This window comes from Ochotona curzoniae, unplaced genomic scaffold (assembly GCF_017591425.1).
Source record: "Ochotona curzoniae isolate NIBS_2020 unplaced genomic scaffold, NIBS_Ocur_1.0 contig_1302, whole genome shotgun sequence".
Taxonomy (NCBI): domain Eukaryota; kingdom Metazoa; phylum Chordata; class Mammalia; order Lagomorpha; family Ochotonidae; genus Ochotona; species Ochotona curzoniae.
In genome coordinates, this window is record NW_024465035.1 from 1985572 (window position 1) to 1996248 (window position 10677).

A 10677-nucleotide genomic window follows, 5' to 3' on the forward strand; every position below is an offset into this window, starting at 1 on the left:
TGAGCAGGCAGATTCACAAATGTGGAGTCCATTCCAAATGGGAGCCGAGTTGTTGTGGGTGAGGGAATGTACTACTAATGGGATTAATGTAGTGAGTCATTCATATCTACTTAACAGCTCAGACAAGGAAGGGTTAGGCTGGAAAAATCAGCTTTCCCAAGGAGAAAACAAGAAAGGTTGCTGGGCTTAGTCTGAGCTGATTCATGTGCAGAAAAAAAGTTTTCTGAGACTGTATTGCTACGAGCCTGTGTCACATGACTGGGATTTGACCCAGCCTCTGTCAAGTTCCTGGACTCCATCAGCAGGAAGTGGCAGTGCTCCCAGCAGGGGCTCAAGCCCCTCTTCAGGGACTTGCAGGGACAATGACGATACCTCACCGTGGCTGGGATGGGCTTTTTGCCTTGGAAGCCTTGCCAAACCTGAGCAGTGGTGAAGGTGCCGTTTCCGAGTGCTAGAACGTGAGTCCCGACTCTCCTTCTGATGCCGCTTCCTGCTGCTGCACAGTTTGGGAAGCAGCATGTGATGGCTCATGCACTTGGGTCCCTGCCACCTGCACTGGAGACCCAGATGGAGTCCTGGGTTCCAGGCTTCAGAAAGGCCCAGCACCTACTGTTGCGGGCATCTAGGGAACCAGCAGATGGAAGATCTCTCTGGCTCTCTGTCCATATCTCCCTTTTCAATTAGTATAAATACATGAATATGGCGTAAGTATTTGGCAGCCTGGTTGAAGTCACCATGAGTAATGTCTACCTCTCGTATCAGAATGTGGAGTCCCCAGTTACTGCATGCTTGATCCCACTTCCTGCTCACGCACTCTGGGAAGCAGGAGGTAAAGTCCTTGCCACTCACTTGGCTCCTGACTCTGGCCTGGCCCAGTCCTGGCAACCACAGGCATTTGGGGGCTGAGTCAGTACATGGAAAATTTCTCTATGTTTTTCAAATAAATTAAAAACAATAATGATAAATAAATAATTCAAAGATCTCACGTTCATAATCTGTGCTATACTAGTAAGTCATGCTCTCAGAAACAAATACCCCACTCTGATTTGTAGCATTTTCCACTTGTCATAGTGTAAATTTTCTCACCATGGCTGATTTCAAGCCAGCAATGTGAATGCGAAGCACTGAACACAAACTTGGGAAGAGACTCACAGGATTGGTTCCTCCAAGCTGACTTCAACACATTGTTAGTTATGAATAAAGGCAAGAGACTTAATCAACGGTTACAATGGATTTCCCAAGACAGTCAGATATCCTTAATTACACAAAAGATGGAAATAACATCATATATGAATAAACGTCATCATCAAAGAAGAACAAGATTTGACAACCTATTCCTCAGAATTCGCATAGGTTAAATACACAGACAACAAAATAAAAACTCCTTGGTCAGTGTAAGGGCACAATTTTGTCACCCACACCCCCCTTTCCCAACTTCTCTGGCCCTTAGGATACTCCCATAGTTGTAACATGAGATGTCTTCAAGAATTTAATGGAAAAGTATGCTATGAAATACTACGTATGGATTTCAACCATTTTTGAGTGCAAATTACCTTTGAATTTTGTTTTCCTTGAATTCTTGGAAGTGCCCTCATATGTCATATGGCGGAAATGATAAAATAGGGAAATAATCCTAGGTCTCCTGTGAGGCCTCGTGTAATCCCTGGAGCCCTAAAACGTACTAGAGGAGGGCAGGACAAGACGTGAGCGATCATCAGAGGTCCAAGATGTGTGTAGGCAGGAGGATTTGATGCGTGCACAGTTAGTGACTGGAAGATGAGTGAGACCATGTGCCAAGGGAGCAGGGAGGACAGTCCTACAGCTGCAGGAACTGAACTCTCCAATCGAGAAAGAGACTGAAAGAGGCCACAAGTCCCTAAGCCACCCACAAGCAAGGCAGGAGCTTGGATTTAGGGTGGGGAGAGCCTAGGCAGAGTTTCCACCCACATCAGGCCAGATGTCGTAGCTCGAGGAACTCGGAGATGATGCACGAGTGATGGCTGCCAAGTTCCTGGAAATTTATTCAGGCAGCAAGAGAAGACGAAGCAGAGGTGGCTGTCAGATTCAACAGTTCTGAAGCTGCATTCGCTAGCGGAATGTAAACCGAGGCATTGTGAGATGGGAAACATGAAGGGCAGTGAGGGGGAAGAGGAGCGTGACAGACTCCACATTTCTCTCCTGGGAGCTCCAGAGAACATAAGAAAGACAGTATGTGATGGCTGATTGGCTAAAGGTTTCCTGGAATCTGTGGAGAGTAAGGGTAAGATGATACAGCGACTTCTAAAAAAGGTAAATAACAATAAATCCACAGCTAGATGCGTGAAAGTGTAAAGAATAATGAAGGCAAGTAGAAGATTCATTTAAAAACCTGAAAGAAAGGAATTACGTCATTAGGGCAATGGAAATATGAAAATGATAGAATTTTCTCTTCAAAGATTGATGATAAAACAGCTACTAATTTCAAGAGATAGGACAAATTACAAATTGAGAGAAAAATAGCAAAAGGCATCTCTGATAAAATATTCTTATAATATTCTTATCTAATATGTTCTAAGAACTTAAAAAACCTTGCCGATAAGAAAGTGACAACCTGGTTAAAAAGTGGAAGTATCAGTAAGATGAATCTGCCGATGAAAGGTAAAAAAGGCATCTGAATTAGAAAAGGGGCGGCAGTTCCTGTTTGCTCCACGTGAGTCTACATGTGGGATACCCCAGCCTCCACAAAAGACGCTGTGAGAACCAACAAAGGAGTTCAGTAATGAAACAGAATAAAAACAGACACACGCCAATCAGCTGTGTCGCAGCATCAAAATCTCCTTGACATTTGCTCTTGCATTTTTTTAATATGACACGAAAAACTCAGGCAACAAAAGCAAAAATAGACAAACGGAATTACATCAAACTAGAAACTTATGCATGCATAGGAAACAGTCCAACAAATGAAAAGATAACTTACGGATTGGGAGAAAATATCTAGATTATGTATGCTATAAAGGGCTGATAGCCAAAAGAAATGAGAATTCATAAACTTAGTATGAAAAAACAAACTGAAAATGCCCTGCTTTTAAAAATGAACAAAGAATTCAAATGTATTTAAATTTTTTTTTAACAAAAAAGGTATAGAAATGGCCATGTGGTTTATATAAAATGTTTAACATTGGCCTGACGCAGTAGCCTAGTGGCTAAAGTCCTCACCTCATGCACACTGGAATCCCATATGGGTGCCAGTTCATGTCCCAGCAGCCCCACTTTCCATCCAGCTCCCTTCCTGTGGCCTGAGAAAGCAGTTAAGAACAGCCCAAAGCCTTGGGACCCTACACCCACGTGGGAGACCTGGAAGAGCTCCTGGCTCCTGGCTTCAGATCAGATCAGCTCTGGCCTACGGGTCCACTTGCAGAGTGAATCATCAGATGGAAGATCTTCCTCTCTGTATCTCCTCCTCTCTGTATATCTGATTTTCCAAAAAAAAAAAAAAGTTTAAATCTTTTTAAAAAGTGCAACATCATTAATCACTGGGAAATAATTAAAACCTTAATGGAGTATCACTTCACATCTGCTAGGAAGGCTGTAAAAAAGGAAGAAGATAAGTTTGGTTAGAGTGTGAGATCATAACTTGGTGATTAAGTTTCAGCCCTTTATTTGAAAGATGGTGCTAGAGAAAGAGAGAGAGAGAGAGAGAGAGAGAGAGATCTTTCATTTACAGGTTCGCTTCACAAATGTTCACAGTAGCCAGAGCCATGCTGGTCCGAAGCCAGGACGCAGGGACCAGGAGCCAGAAGCTTCTACGTCTCCCCTGTGCATGTGAGGGCACAAGTACCTGACCGATCTGCTGCTTTCCCATGTGCATTGGCAGGGAGCTGCATCAAGTGGAACAGTCAGGACTTGCATCTGGGATTCCAGCTCTATAGCAGGTGGCTTCATGTGTTAAGTGACAGTCCCAGCCCACATCAGGGGCTTCTGAGGCTGGACTTGGGAAGGCGGGACTCTGATTTGAATGTGTCTCAGTGACTGGGTGGCTGACTCCTTTAGCCCTGTCTCGCTGGATGAGCCTCCCGAGCACACTGTAGACCCGTGTCTGGGAGAACATGCGTGTGTCCACATTGTCAGATTGTCTGAGGTCGAGGATGCTTTGGAGTTTGCAAGAATTTTTTTTTCTAAATCTACAAGTCAAGGGCAAAATAATCTCAGTATATATGATACATATCAAGATTTTCAAGTCCTAACTTTAACAGTATTGTGAAATTTTACTTCATTTTTCATCAATTTGGGCCTCTGTTCTTCAGAGAAGCAGATGTTTCTTAGTCATAGTGTAAAGACACTGTGAAAAATAACAGGTTGAGCACCATTGTGCTCACAGTTCAGAGCTGAGTGTGGACTCCGAGAAAGCAGACTCAAGTTTCCGAAAGCGAGAGAGCCTACCTGCTCTTACTAGCTGAAATGTTCACCCTAGGTCCTGGAGGAGAAACTCAACGTGTGTGGTCACAAGATCAGGTCACCCAGACAAGTATGACTCAGAGAAATGCCCACTGAGCCGAGTTTCAGCCTGAGGAGGGCGTTCCAAGGACAAAATGCAGCCCAGTGTGACTCACTTCCACTTGGTTTGGCTTGTGGGAGTAGTAAGATAAAGTTCTGCTGACTATGGGCAGGAGCTGTGGGGATCTGGGGGTACAGGCTTGTGGGGGCTTGGGGGTGCTACTGGGTGAGGAGGGCATAGGGAGACCCGGGGCCTTGCATCCAGGCAGGCAGAGCCAGTCTGGGGGTTTCCCCACTAGCATGGTCCTTGGATTGACCAGGGAAGTGGGTGAAGAGATATGTGAAAGGAAAGATTGCTGAGGAAATGTGTTACAGGTGAAGAATGGCTTTGAGGGACTCCCATAGACAAGACTGCTGTACTTGCAGGTAAGCGAGGGGGCTGAGACTGAGAGGCTTGGAGAGGGAAGCCATGGCACCTTCCTGGGTCAGACTGATGCATCGGCCCATGAGGGAGATCCTAGCTGGGCTAGTTAGCATGGGCCACAGCTGACCACCACTTACTGGCTACTACTAAAGCTAGGGCTGGGAGCCTGCCTAGCAGGGCTAGATCCCAGTACCACTAGTAAGAGCTGGAACAGGGGAAGGGTAATTTAGACTGGGCCATGGCATTAACTAGCAGGTGAGAGAACTAGGTCAGGGGGAAAATTCTGTGGGGAGTATGTGAACCCACTCCTGTGGAACTACAATATCCACTTGTTTGCATACGAGCTGAGGGTGGTAAGGGATTGAGCTAGGCATGGCCACGGAACCCTCCAACTCTCATGGGTACTGGAGTTGGGAACAGGCTGAGTAGGTTTAGGCTGAAAAACCCACAGGCATACTCAAAAGTAGGGTGTGGGTGTAGGCCAGGCTGCAATATCCACCAGCTTATATAAAGGCCAGAATGGAGATGGCAGACCATGCTGAGTAAGAGTCTAGTACCTGTTGGCATGTATGAGATCTGGATTTGAGAGTGGGCCTGGTGGGGGAACTTGGAAAACTCCTCTGGTGGGCCGTAGCTCCTTCTGGTGAGCATGTGATTCAGACCTAGGGTGTTGGTCAGCTCCACTCGTTAGCAAATGTGTGGGTTGGTTCTGAAAAGGGGCAGGCCAGGCAGAGCCAGACCAATCTTAACTTTCTGGCATGCTCAGGAGCCAGGCTGGAATGTAACACATCCACCAGGTTATATGAGCCAGGTACAGGAGCAGACTGGGTAGGGCTAGGCTGCAGTACCCACTAATGAGAGTTTGGAACTGGGGGAGGGCCAGGGCAGGTCAGGCTGCAGCGTCTGATTGCAAAGGCCACTAGACTACCGTGCCAGGCCCAGTTTCATTCTCTTTAATGGCTGAGTAATAGTCCATGGAATCGCTCTCTCAATGTCTTTTGATGGGCATATGGGTTGTTTGCATGTCTTTGCTATTGCAGATCCCCTTCTGATATGCAGAGTTCATTTCCTTTGGATATGCTCCACTAGATTTGTGCTTGATCTTGCTCAGTTTATTGAGGAGTGTGAGAGAGATCATGCTGGACCCAAATGTAGGACGTTAGGAGGAACCTTTATTGTCCAAGGGAGAGGAAGAGAGAGAATCTTCCATCTGTTGGATCATCCCCCAGAAAGTCCCCAGTAGCCAGGTTTGGGCCAGGTCAGACAGGAGCCACAGAGTCTCTCGTGTGGATGGCAGGAACTCAGTACAAGAATCATTATCTGCTTGACTCTCCTGGTGCCCACAGGCAGGAGCCCGAATGGAAAGCAGAGTGGGCTGGGACTTGAACCAAGCATTCCTGATACAGCATGCTGGCAGGCAATCCAAAGGATGACTTAATTCTGCATCAAAGGACACTATCAAGAAGGTTAAAAGAAACATATAAAATGTGGTACTGTGAGAAATCACTTTTCCGAACAATCGGAGGGGCTGGCGCTGTGGTGTAGCAGGTTGGACCACCACCTGTGGTGTCAGTATCCCGTATGAGTGCTGATTCAACTCCGGGTGTTCAATTTCCAATCCAGCACCTGCTGTTACATGTGGAAATGCTTGGGCCCCAACCGCCCGTGAGTTCCAGGTTCCTGTTTTGGGCTGGTCCAGCCCCCAGCTATTATAGCCATTTGAGGAGTGACTCAGCAGACGGACGATCTCTCTTGTGCGCGCTTGCTATCTCTCCCCTTGCTCTGTAATCCCGTCTTTCAAAGAAGTAAATGAAAAAAATATATATATATTTCTTTTTTAAAGTGGAAACTTGAAATGAAAATTTTCCTTGGGAAAAAGCAGTAAGCTAAAGGAAAGCGTATTGCCAGGGGTCCAGGGGTTCTGGAAAGATTTCTACATGGGGGGCTTCCAGAAGAAGGCCACGATGCAGCAGAAGTCACTTGATTAGTTGAACCCAAACAAATCTCATCGTGAGATGGACTTGACTTTAGTTACCGAGTGTCCGGCGTGAGATGAGTGGAAGTGCCCTCTGCGTGCCGTGGGGAGGTGACAGCAGCACACACCTTATCTGAGCCCACGTTCAGTATCAAGGGGCAGCAGGCCTGTTTCCTGCTCTCAGCAATCAAGAGAGGGAGGCCAGAGAGCAAACAGGGCGGGGAGGCCTGGTTTCTGTTTGTGTAGCTGCCGGCCTGCTGGCCTCCGTGCAGCCGCCCAGGTGTCAGCACCCATTGTCTGCTTTGGTTCCATGGAGCTGAATATATACCCATAGTTTTTGAGTCAGGGGGAACATTAAGGCTCCAACATGAGTTTTCTTTCAAAAAGTTTTTCTTCAACTGACAGTGTTCAGGGCCTGGCACAATGGCCTAGTGGCTAAAGTCCTTGCCTTGCACACACCGGGATCCCATATGGGTGCCAGTTTGTGTCCCAGCTGCTCCACCTCCCATCCAGCTCCCTGCTGGGGGCCTGGAAGAGCAGTGGAGGATGGCTGTGGACAAGCCACACTGTGGCTTGAGGACTCTCAGGCCTTCAGGGAGCTGAGACTGGTTCTGTCCTTCACTCAATGCTTGCGGGGGTCATCAGAGTCCTGTCCTAGACTTCTGCCATTTCCTGTTGCTCTTCTGATCTCAGTATCTCTGCTCCTGGCCCACACCATTGCACCCACACCTGTAATCTAGATTCTTCCTCCATCGCACAGTGTCAGCCCATACAGAGCATCTCCGAGTGGAGGAGTAACAAGGGCTGGCAGTGCTGGACCCTGACATGCATCAGGCAGTAAGAACAGCCCTGCTCTTGCCTACTTCTGTCTTTGTAATGGAGCCAGCTCATGGCAAAGACAGGGAGGCACTGAGAGATTCGGTACAACTTAAGAGCAGTGTTTACTTAAGCATTCACTGATTTAAAGAATGAGCAAACACCCTAACACTGCTACAAGGGGCTGGGGATGCAATGATGAAAAATACAGAGGTATTGTTGGACCCCCCTCCCAGAGCTTGCATCCAGGGGGTAGGAAACAGAATACTAAGTGAGTATTGGAAGTTGCACGTCATGTTTCAACTACCTGAGTCCCTGCCACCCAATGGGAGATCCAGCTTGGGATCCTGGCTCAGTCCTGCTTGTCTCAGGCTCCAGGGCACGAACCAGAGGGTTGATTTCCCTCTCTATGTCTCCATCTCTGTTCTTTCCAAATAAAATGAAGAAAATAAAAAACTTTAAAAAATTAAAAAAGAAAACTAAACAGGTGAATCAATGTAATGAGCGTACTTTCGAAAATTATTAACGACTTAAAAAAAAATTCAGGCTGCATTTTACACTTTCACCACATTTCCACTCCAACTAGCCACATTTCCAATGCTCAGCCAGGGAACCTGGGGTGAAAGATGCTGGCTGTCCCGGCGAGGGGACACGGTCGCATTTGCACCAGTCTAGATCTCTCCGTGGGTTTGTGTTTGACTTGGGCAAGGTTCAGGAGTTGCCCATGGATTGCCTCCAGGGCTCAGCATGAGCAAGCAGCGACTGCCACGAGAGGGAGCCAGCCGCTCGGGAGAAGGGCGCCCACCCAGCGACCTGCCCTCTTCCCAGGGCGGACACTGCCAGGCGCCTGTCCAGTGGCTCCGTGCTTGTCTCTCCTTGGTGGGTGTTGACCTGCTGTCCTTAGGTCCTGCCTTGCTTAGCAGCATGGGAAGATAACGAAGCCGGGGACCAGGAGGCCAGCAGCTTGGCCACTGCTCCAGGCTCTGCAGCTCGTCGCACAACCGTGCTCAGGTTCTTAAACAAGCGCCTGCATCCCCTATGGACTCCATTTCTGCTCCAGCTCCCTGCTTATGACCTGGGAAAGCAGTGGAAGAGGGCCCAAAGCCTTGGGACCATGTGCGCACCAGGGAGACCCAGAAGAAGAAGGAGGAGGAGGAAAAGAAAGAGGGTGTGCTCTGTGTGTGCTGATGTGCCCAATCTGCAGCGATGCCAGGCAGGTCAGGAGATGCTTTCCCACAGGCCCCGGTGGGGAGCGATGAGCATCCCCGTGGAGAAGGAAGTCCAGTGTGGCTTTGCCAACGACCAGTCAGGAGGCCTCCTCGGTGGTGTTTCAGCAGGGCAGTTGTCCCTAAAGTCCCCACGGAGCCCTGGGGAATCTCCAACGCTCACCTGGGGTGCGGGCCCGCAACAAGGAGGTGTTGCAGCAATTAAAGATTTTTCTCCCCTGGCCCTGGGGTGTACTTATCGTCCAGCCGGTGTTCCGGTCGGTGCTTCCTCCTGCCAAGCGGCACAAGAGGGTTTGCTGGTCCCTCACGGCCTTATCCCAGAGTGGGAGAAAGGCGCAAACAGACCAAGCCCAAACAAGACAAGGGGCTTCCAGCTGCTCGCAGGGGGCAGACAGGAGTTAGAGTCAGCCTCGTCTCAAAGAACCATGCGGTGTGTCCTGTCCAAGCTGTGACTTTGAAGAAGGACGGGGCCTTTTGTCCCCCAGGGCCAGGAGGAGGGAGACTGGGCGGCTTGGACACTGCCCTGTTGGACTTGGGGAGCGTTGACGAAGTGCTCCCATTTGTTGGTTGAGCGACTGCATCAGTCATTCATTCACAGGCACAAGGTCTAAATTGCAGAACCAATTAACAGCACTAATAGCCCTTGCCTGAATTAATCTTTGAGACAAAAGGAAGGAGAAGTAAAAGTGCTATTAGCAAATCAAGCTGTACCATCCCTGCTTTATTGCAGAAACCTCAGTGTCTGTGTGTGCCCATTGTGTGCTGACTGCAATTACAGCCAGCCCTCATTTAAAAATGATTAAGTGGTTATAATTATTTTTCAATTAAAACTTATATCTTCCATTTATGCAACAGTTCAGACTTCAATTAAACTTCCTTTTAAAAGTGTGCCACTCAACCCAGAGATTCTTGTTGCTTCTTTTGCCAGCAAAGTCTCAACTCAACCCAAATGGGATTTTAATTTTCACCTTCAGAACCGGTTCTGTTAAGTTTAGTGATAAAATTTGGTGGTCAAATTGGCAGTGTTTGCTGGAAGTGCCTACATCTTGGATGTGAGGAGGTGGCAGTCCTGGGCTCTTCCAGCCTCTTCCCTGAGCCATTTGGGGTGGGAAGAGTGCTCTGGTCTTTGAAAGGACTATCCCTGGAAGAGACACTGGAAGTTCAGGACCTAGAACAGCACTCCTGGCTGTGCCCTGGGGATGGAACAAGTCCCAGTGAGAGCAGTGTGATGTTCTGGACAGTTACGTTTATCTAAGAGTGCAAGCAGGCCTGTGGGCTCAAACCCAAGATGGTTGCACTCTATGGAGACACTTGGACCGACCTTGGCTCCAAGCCCATCTTCATCCATAGCTCTGAGCCAGAAATGTGTTATTTCGATTCCATAGCCAAACCCTCCTTCATCTCGCCATCTCACCACATACTTTTTTTCTCTTCTTGTGGCTCCGTCCGTTGGCCATCGTTGCCATCGTGTTGCCCCAAGGTTGTTTGATTTTTTGTCTTTACTGCTCCCTGGGAACCTTGGGTCCTATTTGGAACTTGTGAGACCCTGTGTCTACAGCCAGCACAGATCCACACAGCTAAATTTGCACTCACCTTTCCACTCATGGATCACACCTGGGATGGGATCCAGCATTTGGTGGTGGAGCTCGGGTTCAGGTGCTGCCTTCCTGCTGTGCTGGCTCTGTGGGGCTGGTGGCCACGTGGAGCACGGAAGGTCCAGCACCATCTTCCTGCTGTGCTGGCTCTGTGGGGCTGGTGGCCAT